At 39.8% G+C, this 19,192-nt stretch overlaps 1 protein-coding gene across 14 annotated transcripts in view; it reads left to right on the plus strand.

The window, feature by feature from the left end:
- EPB41L2 (erythrocyte membrane protein band 4.1 like 2) overlaps positions 1-19,192 on the plus strand; it is a 191,330-nt gene that overhangs the window by 37,012 nt on the left and 135,126 nt on the right. Inside the window, exon 1 of one of the 14 annotated variants that reach the window (XM_023750276.1) lies at positions 7,795-7,864. The exons of the other annotated variants lie outside the window; for them this stretch is intronic. The gene's annotated coding sequence lies outside the window, so the exon portion shown is untranslated. Of the gene's footprint in view, positions 1-7,794; positions 7,865-19,192 lie in introns of those variants that run through there. 14 annotated transcript variants of the gene reach the window in all.

Consider the following 19,192-nt stretch of genomic DNA (forward strand, 5'->3'; position numbering starts at 1 on the left):
TCTCACAAAAATGAGTCTGAATTATAGCGATGCCGTGCCGAGTCTTGTGTTTGATCACGCGGTGCGCTGTAGGTATCGGAGTCCCGAAATTTATGGGAAAACACAGTTCTTTCCTTGCAGGGGGGTAAGGGGTTTTCAGTAGACATTAAGGTTTTTACAGATCTTAATGTTTGCCCCCCAACATGAAACATCTGCAGCGGCACAAATAAAGTCACTGAAGAATCGTTCTCCTGTTCCACATCCTACCACTTTCTGGCCCCCGTAATGTTGGCCTTCGAGTCCCCGTGGGGTCTCCAGCCTGTCTCTGGACCAGTATCTGCCGGGTCTTGGGTCTTCTCACAGTAGCAGCAGCCTAGGTATGATGGGGGCGTCGCCTTTTTTCGATCGCCGAGTCACCTCCTGCCCCTGAGGGCTCCTTGAACTGTGAGAGAGAGCAGGCCCGGGCTGAGAGGGACCCCCACCTCCAGTGCATGAATTTTCATGCACTGGGCCTCTAGTTTAAATATAATCATAGTGGCTGTCTAATTTGAGTGATCCAGTAGTGAGCTTTTTTTTTTTTTAAGGTAAATAATTATTGATTTATTGCCTTTTCTTGGGAGGATGAATACAGTTTTTAAACCTTTGTTCTTAAACCTTAGTATGCACAGGAATCATCCAGTGAATTTATGAAAAACAATCACAGCCCCTCTACCTACCCTACCCCTACCCCCAGACTAAGAATCCTGCCTTTCTCTTTCTCTCCATTACTAGATTGGTTTCTTAAGGGGTTTGAACTTTTCTTTTGGTATTTTCCACAGAGAACAAATAGACTGGTGGGGGCTGTGTGTGTGTGTGTGTGTGTGTGTGTGTGTGTGTGTGTGTATGTTGTGTTTGCAGGATGAATTCAGGAAGAACTTTCCAGGAGTGACTACCTAAACAAATTAGTACTATATTAATTGTGGATGGAGAAGACTAGAAAAGGTTTTAATGCTCAAAAGTTAGACATGTTCTGAAATTGAATTTTACTTAATCTGGTAAGCACTATTTTCAGACATTCTTTTCACTAGCAAGATCATTGAAATCCATGATTATAGCCCTAACCGGTTTGGCTCAGTGGATAAAACTTTGGCCCTCAGACTGAAAGGTCTCGGGTTTGATTCTGGCCAAGGGCACGTATACTTTGGTTGCGGGCTTGATCCCCAGTAGGGGGTGTGCAGGAAGCAGCTGATCGATGTTTCTAACTCTCCATTCCTCTCTGTAAAATCAATAAAAACATATTATAAAAAAAAACAACACCCAAAAACCCATGATTATAAAATTCCAGGGAAGCATTATACTGGAAAAAGTGTGATAGAAAATAAGAGTAAATAGAAAAATCACATTATTTCACTCAAGTATACCAAGCTAGGTTGGAAATTAACAGTTTTCTTAGAGGAGTTGTTCTCTAGCACAGGCTACTGCGAATTGTTCAGTCCATTGGCAGCAGCACGGAAAACTGCCCTTTTCACCCTTTCCAGCACACAAATGTGCACAATTCATAGCTGGAACCTATCTTCAAGAAACTGCTGGTTTTATTGAAGCCAAATGTGTGGAGTTTTCATTTAGACACATGCAGGGCCTTCAGTGCTCTTGCTGTGTGTAAAGTAAATCACACAGATACTTAAAAAAAACATAAGCAAACAAAACACCCTCAATTTATTGTGTGTAAATACAGATGCAGACATAACTTATTTGGTAATAAATACATCTCTGTCTTGTGCACTTTTTATCCCTCTCAATGTTAGCTGTGTGCTTTTTAATAGAGTAACTGCACAATAAATCCTAATTGAATATAGGGTGGAGGTGGGATGAGAACGTACAGAAATTGGTGACATTTTATATTTTTCATCTCTTTTCTTTAGAAAAGTCCAATTACATTTTAAACTGAGTTTTCTAATGGTGCAAGAAATTTAAAAAATGAACAGTAGTAAAGAAATTTCTTAATTGCCCATTTAGCTCTAATCTGAAGCAAACTTTCCCAGGCAAGAACTTTTCTCTCATGGGCCAGAAAACCCATGTGCTTGAACAGTGAACTTGAGTGCTTTGACTTCTCATGCCAGACCTCTGGATAACCTTGGGCAGCTGTTCTTCTGTTGTTGTTTCCTTATTTCAAAGTAAGATGTGTGAAGATGTGGACAGTTAATTCAAGAAATGCTTTTGTTGTTTCTTTGATGATTGTCTTACAGGTTTTTTCTGCTGGTGTTGAATAGCACACGGGACTACCTCAGACCCACAGAGTAAATAAATGAATAAAGCTATTTCTTCCTCCTCCTTTCATAGATATTTTCTCATAAATATTAACAATTAGAGTGTACTTTGAAGATGCTGATAGGCTGATAAGCACTAATATGTAATCTTGATATTCTGTTTTGCTTATGGAGATGAAAGATGGTCTGGTTTATTGTCAGTTAAAACAAGCAGTGAATGAAAGCATGTTTGCAATTAGTGCTTGCTCTCGTGCAGTTTTATTTACTTAAATTGGAAAGATTACCTAAAATAACAAGGTGTGTTGTTGAGCTTAGACAAAGGCAAGCCAGGTCACTCTACCTACTAGACACATAAGGAATTTCCTTTGAATTTCTAATGTGGAGTCTGTGGTTTGTCTTCCAGATTTCTTCCCAGTATAATCTATAGGATTTATTTTGCGGGAATAATTCAGTGTACCTCTGAAAAGGAGTTCTGAAGTTAAGCATATTTTAAATTAGTGTTAATATTGGCCTCTGAAAAGTATTCTTTTGATTATCTTTTATTAAGTCGAAGTAATGCTGTGTATCGTTGAATAAAGGTTCCCTTGCTTATCATTTTTGGACAATTTCTGATATTATACCCTTTCAGAAAAGTTGTCTTTGCATCATTATTGGAACTTATTTGAGATTGCAAGTCATTTTGGGAGACAGAAAGTGATCCCTGGAAAATGCTGGTCTGATTTTCAATCTGAAGTGCTTGGTTCACCAGATTGAATTTTGGCATTTGACTCTCTCAGGGCAGGGTAGTGTCCAGCTTTATCTTGTGAGTAACTGCAGATGCCTTTTTGCCATTTGGGTTTCAAATTTTTTCTTTTTTTAGTAAATGACTTATCTGAGAAATTTTAAGCCGAATGGGATACAAAGGATTTTCTGGTTTTCAAAGGTTCTTTTTTTAAATATTGCATTTAAATGACAATTTTGGCTTTATTTTTAGAAATTAAATGTTACAGCTGTAATTTACCACCTCCTCCCCTCCCCACTGCTTAAATTATTGAAAGAGAAAAATGTAGACTGATTTTGTATGCCTGAATATAAAACAGCGGAGGGAACTTCAGCTTCATCCTTGCGCACACCCTTGCCCACATACCTTTATGTGATCCTTCAGTGTAGGAAAACCCCAGATTCAGAGGGAAGGGAAGATTGGAGGTTGTTTGTTTTTTAATCCAAAGGCAGATACCTATTTTAAACACTCATTTGAAACAAGGCAGTTGAGAAATGTGGGAAATCAAGGACAATGAAGCCTCAGGAAATGGCTTTACATGTTGCAGATTGCATCCTGGACGATTTGGATAAAACAGAAACAGCTGTGATGCCAAATGCCCTAAAGATTTCCAAGGCTGGCGGAAAGTGTGGTGCGGCACACTTTATGAGCTGATTTACTAGTAATAGAAAACTTTGCCCACAGGTCTTTGATGACTTGCTTTCAGTTTTCTTCACAAAAATGCAAAATATTTGGGGCCCTTCTTATTATTAAATGGAAAATCGTGTGCATTTGGCTCCATAAAGCAAGTAGCCTTGAGAGATGGGCCTGCCTAGAAATTGACTAGATTTTTGTGGGAGAAAGAGTGAAAAGGGCAATTTCCTGTGCTGCTGCCAAAAAGGCCTGAACAATTTGTAGTAGCTTGTGGCTAGAAAACAACTTCTGTGAGGCTAAACAACAACTACAGACTGGCTCTGGGTATGTGTGAGAAAATGTTCTTCTCTCCTGTTCGATTGTTAGACTTTATGGAAAACTTAAATGGTGAATTTTTAAACTCAACCACTTAAAATGGTGTTTGGTTGATTTGGATAAAAACCTGGGGAATACGTATGTTTGGAGTTAGCACAAGTAGTGCATAACGTGCTATTTTAAAAAAGGGCAGCATTTATATTTTGCTTTTATTGTAACTGTGAGCTTGGATGGTAACCCATTTCTCTCCTGCCTTAAAAAAGTGCAGGTAAATCTTGTCATCTTGTGCATTTTTACAGGAATGTGGGTTTTTTTTTTTTTAGTTTTTTTTGTTGTTTTTTTTTTGTTAACTTATTAGAAATATGCTTTCCTCTTAGTTCACTTGGGCCCGGTGTTCCATTTTGTATTAGATATATATTTGTAAAATATATATATATAACTACTGGTAATTGCCACTTAATAGCACTACAGTATGCCAGGCACCATACTGTTGTCCTTGTTATTGGTTATGTTGTTTGCTTTCTCTGGATGAGGGAGACAGCTTAGAAAGTGGTTAAGTGTAGTGGCTATGTAATGTTGGAGCCAGGATTTGGAGTTTTGTCTGTGTTACTAGTTATTACAAAATAGTTAATATTTCAAATATTCATTTTCTAAAATTTAAATCTGTTATAGATTTGTGGTGTTTTTTTTTTTTTTGTTTGTGTTGTTTTGTTTTTTGGTAGAATGGGGTTGGGTATGTAGAATGAACATAGATTTGGTTTGATTTAGTTTTAACGTTTCACTAAGCTTTTTTCAATTGCTGCTACCACCACACCTGAGCTTCTGTGTATTTGTTTAATTTAATGGTTTGAGCTAGCAGTCACCAGCATGTACACACGATCATGTTGTTACTTCAGTGCTCCAGGCTTTTACTTTTTTGGCTTTGATTTTAATTTTTCTTTTTGGTTGGGGATATCTATTAGCTCTTCATTAAAATACGGATGATAGCTGGTTAAGACATAACCTTTTTCTTAATATTTTGTTCTGTTCATCAATATCATTTTTTTCTTTTTGGGAAGTTCATCAATATCATTTTTTTCTTTTTGGGAAGTAGCCTGATGCTCATAATCTAGCCCAGTGGTTCTCAACTGGGGTGGGGGTGGGTGAGTGATTTTTGTCCCCTAGGGCAGCGGTCGCCAACCTTTCAGACCTCACGGACCGCTGCCCTAGGGGACATTTGGCAATGTCTGGAGACATTTTTGATTGCCATGTTTTGAGGGCATGCTACTGGCATCCAGTACATAGAGACCAGGTATGCTGCTAAACCTTTTACAATGCACAGGACAGGTCCTCACAACAAAGAATTATCTGGCTAAAATGTCAATAGTGCAGGGGTTAAAAAACCCTGAATTGGCTAACATAGGGCACAGACCAAATTTAATTAATTAGAAACTGTTTCTGGCTTCACAATATTTGTTTTCATAACAATAACTCAGTGGTAATTAGGCAAGTTTTTATTCTCTGTTCTAGAGGTAGAGGAAGAGGCTGTCCATCTGTCTGTTCACCTAGCCCTAAGCCAAATAACACAAGTTGACCTTATATTGGATTCTGTCTTTCAGCTGTTTCCTACCTTCATCCCCTGTCCCACTTAGAAGAGATCACTTTATCTTAGTCACAGTTAATTGACTGCCTGTTCAGAATGTTTCATGAACTACCTTGGCTTGGGGTGGAAGAGAAACAAAAGAATGAAAGGGATACCCCCCAGAGTTTTTACTGGGATGAAGGTCCTAGTGTGCCTTTCATAATTACGTTGAGTACCAGAGGATGCAGTTGTGAGTGACATACTATTGCGGGGGGCTGGGGTCTCTTCTCTGCGTCCCGCACGGAGAGGGAGAGACATGAACCGGTTCCTTTAAGTTAGGAGGCGAATTTGGGATTAAAGAAAAATGAATTGGACAGACACAAAATTAGATTAAAAGCTTGGGCTGGGTGTGGCATCTGCCCTCTCATGGAGGGACAGACAGAGAGAGAGAGAGCACCAGCACTGGAAGCAGTTTATTATATACTTGAATTACAGGAAGTTACATCACATCTGGGTGGGCCTTGAATTCCTGGCAACATCATGAGATCCATCCCCTTAACACTGGGCGGGAAAGTCAGACTGAGTGGTGTCCAATCTCTTGACTGGGTCCGCCCTCAGGGCGTGGCTTTGCCTTCGCTGAGTTTCAGCCTACAAAATTGAACCAAGTGTTTACTAATGGCCCTCAGCAGCTCCCCCCTTTTTTATATTTAAGCAGCTAAAATTAAAAGTAAAACTTAACATCAAGAACAAGGCTTTGACTAAATAAAACTAATAACAAATCAATGCAAACAACAATAATAGAGAAATCAAACTACAGCTATGTTAACCCTTTGCACTCCGAACCATTCTGGACATTGGCTACCAGCTACTCCACGCTACTTTGCGGCGGAAACGTGCATTTACAGACCCTCGTATTATTTAGTATAATTTTGGAACCAAGTAACATATTATAATGATATTGGACTTATATGAATTGGGTGACATCGAGGAATGTATATTTGCAAAAAAACCAATATTTTATTGTTTATAATTTTGTACAGTATGATAAGTTTTGTAACACTCCCCAATATGCATTGCAGGCTGATTAGTGCATGTTTGACAGTAATAAGTGGTTTGACGCCTGCCACCAGGTGTTTTCCTGTTAGAACACACAATGCAGTCCCATTTTCTTTGTCCCACATCGGGAATATGTAGTTTATTGTTTAATCCGACACAAAACCCGCTGACATTTCTTGTATATATCTTAGTAATTTTACGATATTTTGATTTAATTTCTTGTGCCATTTCAAGATAAAACTTCAGGGAAACATGCATGTCTCAAAAAGTTGCGTTGAAATAACTCAATTCCCCGTAATCACTAATAAACTGCAATGTCCCCTGAGAGGGGACATCCGAGTGATATGCTAGAATTCCGATGTCCCCTGAGAGGGGACAGCGGAGTGCAAAGGGTTAATATTTTTAGCTACTGAGTGAAGAGTCTCCTTTGCTGCTGGTGTATATTTACTCAGAGTCCTTAGAGTTGACTGTGCAATGTCTTATAGAAGACTGGTAGCTAACCAGTGTCAGCATGGTCAGAAACATGATTGAGGTAGTAAATTCTGCCTTCTGCCGGCATTAGTCGTTAACTTCTGCATCGCTGTCATCAGGGCAACTCTCAGTCCCTCGAATGATGGGGCTAGCAGCTTCTCTGGGTCCATCATGGTGACGCACATAATGCTCTGGCATCCAGATTGGCTGCGCTATTCCTTCTGGAAAGACAAAACACAACCTCTTACCCACATTATTATTGAATCTGATAAGACTTTTGTCTGGTTTTTGCCTTCTTCAGCCAGGCTAACTTGGCGGAGGCTATTGAACAGGAGGCCTGATGCCTTTTGGCTGCTGTACAACCCTCTGCATCGCAATTCAAAAATTTAAAATATAAAGCAAAAAATTTTTAAGTATAAAAATCATGACTAAGTTTGCATTTGAGGTGACACATAACATCTGTCTCCCCCTTTTTGTTTTAATAATTGCCTTTGTGACTTTCATTAATTGTAAAAAGTTGAAAGGAGCAACTTGAAGTGCTACTTGGATGCCTTTGTAAGTATTTGGGATTCTGTACCTTCTTTCTTTGCTCCTCATCCTTCTGGTATGGCTCAATTTTGCCTAACTCCATTCTCTGTTCTGCTCTCCCCCCCCCCCCCCCAGATTGCTTTATGTATGTATTTCTCAGAATAATTGTAATCATTGGTTTCCTCTCTATGTCTCTTATTAGGCTGTGATGTTCTAGCACTGTGCTGGCTACATAGAGGCCATTCCCTACATACTGAATGAGTGAATGGTGGAGGACAAAGGAGAGGCAAACACCTTAGCAATTTTAAACTACCAGTAAGTAACAGAAAGTAGGTAGTAGAGTCTGAATGTCAGGGTGCTGTGGACAGAGCCTAAATGAGTAAAGGTAGGAATTATGTTAGCATGACCATATTGGTATGGTTTGTGCTGTGCTCCCGCACCCCCTTTTTTTTTTAATGTAGGCAGTCTGGGTGACAGGCTGGTAGGCTAGCTGTGACCTTGGCCATATCTGTAGGTCTAAATGGTGTTCATGTCTTCTAGCTGAGATTCCTCCAAGCTAAATTATCTTCTTACTTTGAAGGGCTTGTAGCCGTTGCATGTTCTGGAATACAGTCTGCCTATTTGCTGGCATATGTAGATTTCTCATTTGAGTTAGTTGCTTATGTTCTCCCCTCCAGGAAGAACTAAAGTTTTAAAGTGATAGAAATGACCTTCGAAGGCCTGCAGTGATTTCTCTGTGGCAGCACTCTGTAGCACATTGAATTCTGGGCTTGACCTCTTATTACCTCCTTGGGCAGATATGCTTCCTTAGCCTTCACTTCAACTGGTCCCTGAATTTCAAGAGACACAGCTCCATTTCACTCTGGGTTTATCCTCTTATATGCATTAGCGTCACTGTTAGTGGACTGGGTTAGAATAAATAGCAACTCTATAATGTTTGTGTTTTGTTTTCCTGTTGAATTGTATGAAAGCATTTATTAGACACTTTGGTTCAAAGTAGAAGTAATTATGGGAAAAGCTGTTTCTTTCAGCGGAAGGCCCACTAGCGGGGCTCCAGTGCTTATCACTGTGGCGGTGCCATTGGACTTGTCTCTTGCAAATTGAACATGCCTGATTGCACATGTGTTTGCATGGTTGAACAGATTATATTTGGACAATAAACTGTTGATGCCTGACAGTGTTTATAGGGGAATGGCAGAGTTGCACATGGACTACTTTGGTAAGAAAGTTAAAGAGAGAATAGCACCAAACATTTTTATAAAGGAAGAGAAAATTAAAACACGTTTTGAGAGTAAATATACTTTTTCTTTTATTCTTTAACTAGAGGCCTGGTGCATGAAATTCATGCATTGGAGGGGGGGTGTCCCTCAGCCCAGCCTGCACCCTCTCGCAGTCTGGGAGCCCTAAAGGGATGTCCGACTGCCATCTTAGGCCCGCTCTTCCCGGCTGAGCGGTGCTTCCCCTGTAGGAGCGCACTGACCACCAGGGGGCAGCTCCTGCATTGAGCATCTGCCCCCTGGTGGTCAGTGCGTGTCATAGCGACTGGTTGTTCCGCTGTTCGGTCTATTTGCATATTAGCCTTTTATTATATAGGATTAGAGGCCCGGTGCATGAAATTCGTGCACAGGGGTGTGTGTCCCTCAGCCCAGCCTGCACCCTCTCCAATCTAGGACCCCTCGAGGCATGTCTGACTGGCAGTCGGACATCCCTCTCACAATCCAGGACTGCTGGCTCCCAAGGCATGTCTGACTGGCAGTCGGACATCCCTCTCACAATCCAGGACTGCTGGCTCCCAACCGCTCGCCTGCTTGCCTGCCTGATTGCCCCTAACCGCTTCTGCCTGCCAGCCTGATCACCCCCTAACCACTCCCCTGCCAGCCTGATTGACGCCTAACTTCTCCCCTGCCGGCCTGGTCACCCCTAACTGCCCTCCTCTGCTGGCCCGGTCACCCCCAACTGCCCTCCCCTGCAGGCCTTGTCCCTCCCAACTGCCCTCCCCTGCTGGCCTGGTTGCCCACAACTGCCCTCCCCGCCAGCCATCTTGTGGTGGCCATCTTTGACCACATGGGGGCGGCCATCTTGTGTTGGAGTGATGGTCAATTTGCATATTACCTCTTTATTAGATAGGATGGTTAAGTGCCCTTAAACTTATTAATATTGGAAGTCATCCTTATGCTGGACAGTTTTGTTTATTAATGAATGGCTAGTAACATTCGTTTGTTTATTTAAAACATTGACTTTGTTCAACTATATCGTTTTCCTTATTAGAGGACAGCCATAGGTAGATTATGGCTCAGACCATACGTAGGATTATCCAATTTCCAGTGTCATATCTTTTGTCTATAATTTTTTTCTTTATGTACAGGTGTGAAATCTATGTCCAGGAGACTGGGATGTGGGTTTACTAGGACACTGTCGTTAGATTTCTGGAGATCTCTAAGCCTGGATCTGGAGCCTAGTTAAAATTTGTGGCTGTGAATTTAAATTGAGAAAAGTTATCATAGTTATATTGTTTGGCTGTGTCAGTGCAAGTGTGAAGTAAGGTATAGGAACCATAGAGCATGAGAAGGTGCTGGAGGGAGGGGAGGGCTGGGAGTTACGGGTGTAATGGTGGCCCATGGAATCCAAGCTGCTGAAGGAGGGTAATGAAGACAGGGCAGTGGGAAGGTGGTGCCTGGTGCCGGCTGCTTAGGGTCAAAGAATTGTTGAAGTTGGGGTTCAAGAGGGGATTGAGCTGGAAGGATAGAAGATAATCATGAAATTTAAATAATAGTAGTATTATAGATCTAGGACAGGACTTTTCAAGAAATCATTTTAGAGGGCCATGACTGGCATTTAGAAAATGAAATAGAATAAACAACATGAAAGTCAGGGCCTTGTTTAGTGTATGCGGAACTTTTATGTGAATTAAAAAAAGAATTCTTACCCTTTGGGAAGTTTTCACTTACCAGTGATTATGCTTTAGGTAAACCTCATTGGCTGCAGTGCTCCCAGTGCGCAAAGCTTCCCCTTTGGGAGAGAAAGGAAAAGGCGAGTTGGGGGAAAGAGATGCCTCTTTCCCTGTTGAGGTAACCCCTCCCCCAGGGTGAGGGCTCACTTGACTCCAGGATTGGGACTGGATTTAGCACAAACTGCCCTAGTTTAGGCTTTCTTTCTGATCAGAGTGGATCACACTTTGAAAACGTTGTTTCCATTAAAACTGGGTGTGTTTACTGTGTACTTGTGAACTGGATTGGAATGTACATATTTTATTCTGGGTCACAGTAAGAAACATTTGAAAGCCAGTGCTTGGGGTATGACCGTGGGAATGGGTAACTGAGATGGTGAGGAGGATAGGATCATTGGAATTTGCTTCTTAAGTAGGAACAAACTAAAATACACACATTCTCTCTCTCTCTCTCTCTCTCTCTCTCTCTCTCTCTCTCTCTCACTCTCTCTCTCTCTCACACACACACACACACACACACACACACACACACACACATACACACACACATCTCTATTCTGTGCCTTATAAAAAGGAGTAAGAGTATAGGTAATAAAAATGATTTTGATTTGGGATGCATTATACACGTGAAGGTTGGGGATTCAGCTCCCACTTCCCTCGAAAGACTTCAAACATTGTGGGGTGGTGGAAAAAAGTATGGCCCAGATAGTGGTTGAGCTTCTGGCTCAACATTGGGTCCCTGCAGCTTCACTGTCAGACTGAGGGGAATAGATTGGGTTAATGCCAGAGTCTGGGTCATCACTGAGATCCTGTGATTCTATAGAAGCTGGGCACTGAGGAGAGGGGACTTTTGATAAGTGCTTTGGGTTATAGGAAGAGAGCTTTTGCAACTTAGACAGTTATGGGTCAACCACAAACACATAATCAGCAGTAGAAAATTGAAGATTAAATTTTAGAGGGTTGTGAGGATAACTATGCTCTAAAAGATCAAGTAGACAGACATAGTTTTGGGACTGTGAGATATTAGTTCTAGCTTCTTTCTCATTCTCCTGCCTTGATGATTTTTTTTTTAAAACAAACAAAAAAAATTAGCATCTGAGTATGATTTGGCCTTGCCTTTAGAAGTAAAAGCAGACAGACTGTATCTGGACTTCCCTGGTACAGCTTCTCATTGTTATGCATAGTAGAATCTTGAGGTCTAAGTTCCCATCATACTGGACTATATTGGTAAGGTGTTGGCAGTGGGAAGCAGGAAGCTACTTTCAATGGCTGTTAAAAAGGAAGGAAAAGGTGACCGGGGAATTGCAGAGTGGGGAGTCAGGAGGTTCTTATAGGCCTTCATCCCCAGTCTCCCAGAGTTCACAGCCTCTTGTCAGGTACCCCATTCTCTTGGATGGCCCCTGTGGAGGAGTGGTGAGGTAGGGATTCTTCATTGGGCTGTCTAATATGAATGGAGGATGACAGAAAGGGCTGTCTCCCACTCATTTCTCTAGGGAGCAAATAGATTTTAGTTGAAATTCCTGATAGTGTGTCTTCCTTTGAAGTGTTAAAATTTGCAGTTAAATTTTCAAGCGCACTATAGGTTAATTAGACCTTCAGTATGCTTGGGGAATTAGTATTCCCTTTAATGACTGTTTTTGTGGGGCAAAATAATTATAATTAACATTTCCTTAGTGTTTATTTGGCCAGAAATTCATTCTACCTATATTATTTTATCTGTACGAATAGCCAGGCATTCCCTTTTCTTAGCCTCATCTTACAGAATGAAGATTGAGGCTCACATCCCCAACCTTGCTTTTGTTATCCTCATCTCATTTCTCCATTGTGCCCACACCTTCCTCAACCTAGTCTTCACTTAATTTATCTTTTTTTCTTTTTAAACCAGTGACTCAAAATCAGGCCTATCATGAGTTGGAGACTTCCTATAGACAGGCATGTAGTTAGTCCTCAGGTCTGCCAGATGTTAAAGGTGAGAACAGCTCAAGTCCAGCCTTCCAAGGACAGTATTTGATGCTGTACTCTACTGAGTTTAAAGCTAAAACTTGGGAATATAGGGCTTTCTAAGTAGAGCACAGTCAAGTGTGATTGTGAGGTTTTCTAGGGCCAGAAGGCCTGTGTTTTATGTTACATAGCATTGGGTGGGCTCAGGGACTCTAGCCACAGCTGCATTCCAGAGACAGTTGAGAGCCATGGCTGGTAATGACATCATCTCCACAGGTGCCAAATCACCCCCTTCTCTCCAGCCTGCCTTTGCTCCCCCCTTTTCTTTTTAAAGGACTTCTAAGACTACCGTGAGGTTTTGTTGTAAAAATAAGTATGAAATCCAATTCTGGGTGTGTGTGTGTGTGTGCAGAGGTAGGGAGATGAAAATACAGTGCTTTTTGCAAACCACACAGTCCCAGAAATTCCAGTGTTAGGTTACTTACGTTCAATCACTCCCAAGAGATTTTTGTGGGGTGGGAATGGAAGAGAGGATAGAGACTAGATGAGAAAAGTAGCCTTGGACAGACAAAGTTGAGGGGTTCTCCCCCTCCATTTCCCCCTGATTGAAGACTGACTGCAGTATTTCTAAAAGAACCCCCATTTTCAGCACATTTTGTAGAGGCTGAAGAGCTCTGATTCCAGACGTCAAGCTTGGTTTCAAGGGATTGGATCTTTTTAACGGTAAATTTACATGTTTGTTGGGTAAAATTTGGAATAGAGAGAAACATAATAAAAGCCAGCTTTATTCTCACTTTCAGACATAATCACTTAATATTTTGTTGTTTTTATTCTTGGATCCCACATTTATAGTTTATAGAATAAATACTTAGTAAATTTGTGTACATTTCACAAACCAGGGCTCATATGTTTGTTTTTTATGTCTATTTTTTTTTTCAACTTTGTGTATGTTTTGCCATGCTAAGTAATTTCTTAAAAAGGTAGAATTTTAGGACTGTGAGGCACTTTTAAGAGATAATTAATCTACCCCCTTTTTATTTTATAAATGAGGACATTTAGTAAATTAATGACTTTAGTAAGTTAAATGACTTTCTCAAATTAGTATTACTTTCAGAGCTGGAATTAGAACTGGTCTCACTTATTTCAGTATATTTTTAACTATACCATTCTGTCTGTTTTACTTTATTCACTGGGGAGAATCTGTGAAGTATTATCCTTCACAAAGATAAATTGGATCCCATTGCCTCAGAGAGTTAAATCCATCTGACTATAACTTTGAGTATAAAAAAAAATGACCCATAGAGACTACCCAAACACACCTGTGTGGTTAAATTAATTTGCCTCAAGTGATTTGGAGAAATTTGAAAACCATATGATTTGGCTGCATTGCTGTTATTTCAGGGTTATTTGATGTAAGCGTGAAAGGAATGGAGGTTAAAAATGTATGTTTTACATTTAGCATAAGAATATTTGAAGTTTCTCTTTTCTGCCATGTTCAAACCAATCAATCTCTTAAAACTTTTTAGTGATTTTGCCAAACTGTTAATTATCATTTCATGGGCCAACTTTCTTCTACTCCGGAATATATTTGACATATTTTGCTGAATTCCTATAGGAATTCTTAGCTGTGTAGTTCCTTTGGCCCTTATTCACAGTCTTATAGCCCTTTTTCTACTGTTGTCTTGAAATTTGAATGTTTATGAATGTTCACCTTTCCGTGGGGTTGTGTGTTAGCAGTCTAGATTATCAGTGCCTCAAAGACAAGATTATTGTCTTCCTTCTGCCTTCCTGCCACTCTCTCCCCCTCCACGTTGTCTCCATAGAGCTAGCAGAGCACCTTGTAGGTTCTCACTGTTATTACTATGTCTTGTTAAAAGGGTTCTGAGCATATTTAGGGCAAATGAGGGAACATGGCCTCTTCTCTGCTCTCTGTGAGTTGATAGTGGTGCTGGCACCACTGGTCTTGGGAATATCTATGCAGAAAAAGCAAGTTGAGCATGATTTGTACTTTATTTTGTTGTTTTGGTCAACAGATAGTTAGATGTCCTTTTTAAGGCAGTTATTGTGGATTCAGACAATGTGCTGGTACACAGAGTTTCAGACTCACCCTCACCTTTGTTTGACCTTCAGTCAATCTAGAAGAAACCGTATAAACCAGCTGAAATGACTTTGGTGAGAGGGGAGGGACATTTGAAAAATACGTGATGGAGAATCCCCAGTTTCTGTTTTTCCTTGGAAAAATCCTCCCACAAAAAATCTTCAGTCTATTAAGTTATGCAGTGTGAAGACTTACTGATAATTTTCTACATTTGTTTTTTTGTATCTTGGGGGGAGAATTGAAGGTAGAATGAGGGGAATGAAGAAATTTGGTATTGAAGATCTGAAGAGTAAGGAGTGGGAAAGAAAGGAAATAATTGCTAGTATGTATTTGTATGTTGGGGAAGAAGGAAAGGGAGAAAGAACGAAAAAGCCATCAAGAAATAACGATAAGTAGCCAAATACTAGGGTGGGGACCAAATCTGAATGTCATTTGGCAAAGTTGATTATTCTTTTGGTTCTTATCCAGAAGTTTTTCAAATCACTGAGTGGGTGGAGGAACTCCACTAGAGTTGACAGCTTAAGTGTTGGAGAAATAGGACAGAAATAGCTTGAGTGACTGAAGTGGGAAGAAACAGAATTAAGAAAATTCTTTTTTCCAGCAATGTTCTATTTCTTATAATGCTGTACTTAATTTAAAGTGTTGTACCAGTAAGTTTGTTTGGCATAATATAAAGAATTTCCTTTTTGATCAGTTGCTTGATTCCCCACCCCCACCCTCCACCCCCATTCCCACTCCCATCTTTCTCTAAGTGGCTTGCCTTAGAAAAGGCCTTGGAACTCTCTCCATTTTCCAACTTATTCGTTGTGGGAAAGTATCAGGACATAGATGTGATGCAAAAGGAGACCGATCTGGGAGCTTCACAGGGAAGCAGCCACACACAACCCCTTCATGGACCAAGTACACTTGTGTGGTCTGTGTGTGTGGGCATGCACATGCTCTTTTCCCTTAAAAAAGAGTTGCATAGGCATGACATATTTTGTGCAGAAAATTTCATGTGTTGCTAAAGTGTGATCTAATTTCTATTAAGTCTTTTTAAAATTCATTATATTTAAGTAATAAGGGATCTGCATATTCTCTAGGCGGTTTAGAATCATTTTCCACCTGTCTGTTTGGTTTGGTGAAAAGAGTAAATTAATTTGGGGATTAATTTTATGATTGGAAAAGGAACTGTACTTTCTAAAGATATGTATTCTTACTGTTGTGTTCTAGTATCAGTCGCATTATTTCCTGATCCACAGCTGGGCCACTTCCGACATAAGTGTTAGGAACTGAATTGTGTCAGCACTGCTACTTAAGGCGTTTATCCTAATCCAGGCGTCCTTGGTTTTCGGTGCCATCGACGAGCAAGGTGGTAGCAGTGATCACAGACCTAGACTGCAGGTGTGAGTTCTGAGGACATCTGTGATTACTCAGTGAATTCCTTACCAGTGACGGTGAGTTGGTGTTTTTCTTTGGATGCTCAGTTTTGACTTCATGAAGGTAGTGGTTTTTATGTTATTTTCAGTTCTCCTAGAACGAAATGAATATCACTGAATTCTATCTCAAAGGGTGCTGTTACGTAGCAAAAGTAAAGAGAAGGTGAGGGCTGGTGAGGAACCAGCCATACAGCTTATATGGTCCAGATTTGGGTTTTTGGTATTTGTGTTGGCCAGGTTTCCTGGAAGATAAGCTTATATTGTATTTATGTAGATGATCCTAAAAGTTCTGTGTAATTGTTACAGAATTATATTTGAAAAAGAGAATAGGGGATTTCATGTCTTCTGCCTCAATTCTGTTAGCCACAGCTACTGTTTTCTGGGTGCTCCTTCATTTTTCCTTGCCCCTGCAACTGCTGCGATTTCTGTACCTTCGTGTGATAGAGGCTGTGCATGAAGAAGAGATCATAGTAATGCCTGTAGTTAAAAAAACACACCAATAAACAAGCAGCCACCATTCTACGTTTTCATACTGTTTTACACCTTTGGGAATCAGAACCTCAGCAGAGTGAGGTTGCATTTGGGAAAAGAAGATCCCAGGAGGAAAGTGTGTTTGGAAAAATTGGCTCCATTTGACAAAATGCTGAGGGGCAAATTCATAAATTCATCTAGAAACATGAGCACATCAGCTGGTTGATTTAAAATGTTAATGCAAATGAGAAATACCTGGCAGATATTCTAAAAAATAATTCCTCAGTCACTTAGCTCAGTTTAAAATTTCTCTAGAGTCTCCTTTTCAGTAATATAAAGAAAGGATGGGCTATAAAGAATTATTTTTTTAGATCCCTCCCAGATCTAAAATTATATGACTCAGGAGGACTATAAAATATATTATTGTAGGCATTATTTTAGAGCCATTTCTGTTTTCTTCTCACTTTTCTTAGAATTTAATACCTTTTAGAAGATAATGATGTTTTAGGAGTCTTAACCCATGAGAACCAATCATGTAGAGTGAAGATAGTAAATTCCATTCTTCTCACATTTTCCTAATTTGAATCTTAAAAGATGGCATGAGATTTCTGATTATAAATGTGCCAAGATAATATTTGTCTCATTAGATAGCTATTTAATTTAATATTAGGCTCACTTTATTAAATCATTAAGGTGATTATCATGGATAATAGAAAAATGAGATTTTGGTGCCTGGAGTTGTTAGAAAAAATAGGTGCACTGAGTTTGTTAAAGGTGTTTTCTTATAACTTCATTTCTTTCTACCAAATATACTAAGCATAGCTTTGTGTACAGGGGATAACTTTTTGCAGCTGAGGATAAGCGATGGGTAAGATGGACTTGTTCAGTGGAGTCGGTAAGATGGGAATCTGGGGAAACTCTAGAAAAGGGCTCAGCTCTGAAAGAGACACAGGGAACGCTGTGGGCATCTGGAGGAGGGAGGGGTGGCACCCAGCTAGGAGTGGCCAGTATGTGTTTGGCAAGGTCATAGCGTATAAGCAGGATTTGTCCTACGTTGTTGTTGGTGGTGGTGGTGGCGATGGGCATGCTACTTGGCTGGCTGACTTCTGAGAAGAGACTACAGGAGTGAGCCTGGAGACTTGAGTGGTGTCCCCCCGCCCCCCAGCATAGACTTCATCATGGCCAATACTGAGCAGAAAGGCTAGAAATTCTAGGTCTGGAACTGCATTTCAGGTGCAAAAATTGGGTTTTCTTTTTGTACTTGCTGAGCTTTCCCAAACAGGTGAATGATGTGATCAGAACTAGAATTTAGGAAGATTAGTTGAGTGGATATTCAGAGTAGGACTAACAATTTATGTGAAATAAATGGTTAAGAGAAAAATTTACCTATTGGTAGCTTATTTACTGGTTTTACTTACGAATCTCCTGTTTGTAATTTTAACTGAAGTTTTTTTCTCACAATACAAAAGTCATCAGATTGTTTTTTAGGGTACTAGTCACTGAAGATAACTAATAGATAGACTTCAGATAAAAAGTGAGGAACATTCAGCTTAAGGTTCTGATTATGATCTGTTCTTCATCCAATATGTTCAGTTATTTATTTTGTAATTAAACCTGGCGCTTCACATTCCTCTCTCTCTCTCTCTCTCTCTCTCTCTCTGTCTCTCTCTCTCTTTCTCTGAAGGCATTTTTTAAGCTTTGTTTTAACAGTGTTTTGAAAATGTTATTTGGTTGATTGAGAGTGGATATGTTCCATTTTCCTCTACACTCCCAATTTATTAAACTTCTATTTCCATTTTAATATACTATTTTAGAAAATTTTTGCCCTATTTTTGGCACTAGTTTGTCTAATTGGTGTGAACGTTATTTGATGTTGATACTCTTGAAATTCAAAGTAAAGTGTCTTGGGAAGAAAGTCTAGGTCTCATAGCTAGTAAATGAAAGAGCTGGAATTGAAACTTAGTTCTGCCGGATACAGAGTCATTTTATACTTGTAAGCCTTGGTTTCCTTATCTGTTAAATGGAGACATTGCTAGTACATTTCTCATTTAGAATAGTCATGATAAATGAAATATATATTGATTGCTCAGCATAATGCTGGCATAGGTTGTTTATAAGCAGTGTTTTAAATAACATGCATTATAGAAGCATAGTGTTTATGAATCTAAGAAACTTAGTTGATTCAATTGAGAAGTAATTTTTGAATTTTTTAGTTACAATTTTTCTTTTCAAATTTAATATTTGAAATTATCCAATTATAAAAACACTAAGCACTCTTTGAATTTGTGTACTATAATGAGTGAGACTTGTGCCCTCAATAGTTTCTTTAATTTTCCCCTACAGACTGTCATTCTACATGTTGAGTTCTGTTTTGTGTTAATTTTTACTGCTTCCCCCCTTCTCCCCCCATTGAAATGCAATAGCCCTGTAGTGTCTTAGTGGAAACATTGTTCTCTTTGTTAGGGCTAAAAAGTGCCTTTGTCATTCCTTTGAGACATTCTGCAGATGCCATTTTGCAGTTTTGAAAAATATGTCCCTGTCCTCCTTGTGCTGTGTTAAATTGTGCGTGTGTATATGGCTTGGTATTTTAATGAAGTTGTAATGAAAACTTGACAGTGATACTTGTCATATGATAACAAAACAAAAAGAGGCTCTTTCCTGATAGAACGTAGATTTGTGTCCTCTGTCTTTCTGTAGCCTGTGTGGTCTGAAAGCAGATCCCTCCTCGCTTAGCTGTGCCCTCAGATGTTTGATGCTTTTTGATTAAC

The sequence above is a fragment of the Myotis lucifugus genome, unplaced genomic scaffold, assembly GCF_000147115.1.
Source record: "Myotis lucifugus unplaced genomic scaffold, Myoluc2.0 scaffold_11, whole genome shotgun sequence".
Taxonomy (NCBI): domain Eukaryota; kingdom Metazoa; phylum Chordata; class Mammalia; order Chiroptera; family Vespertilionidae; genus Myotis; species Myotis lucifugus.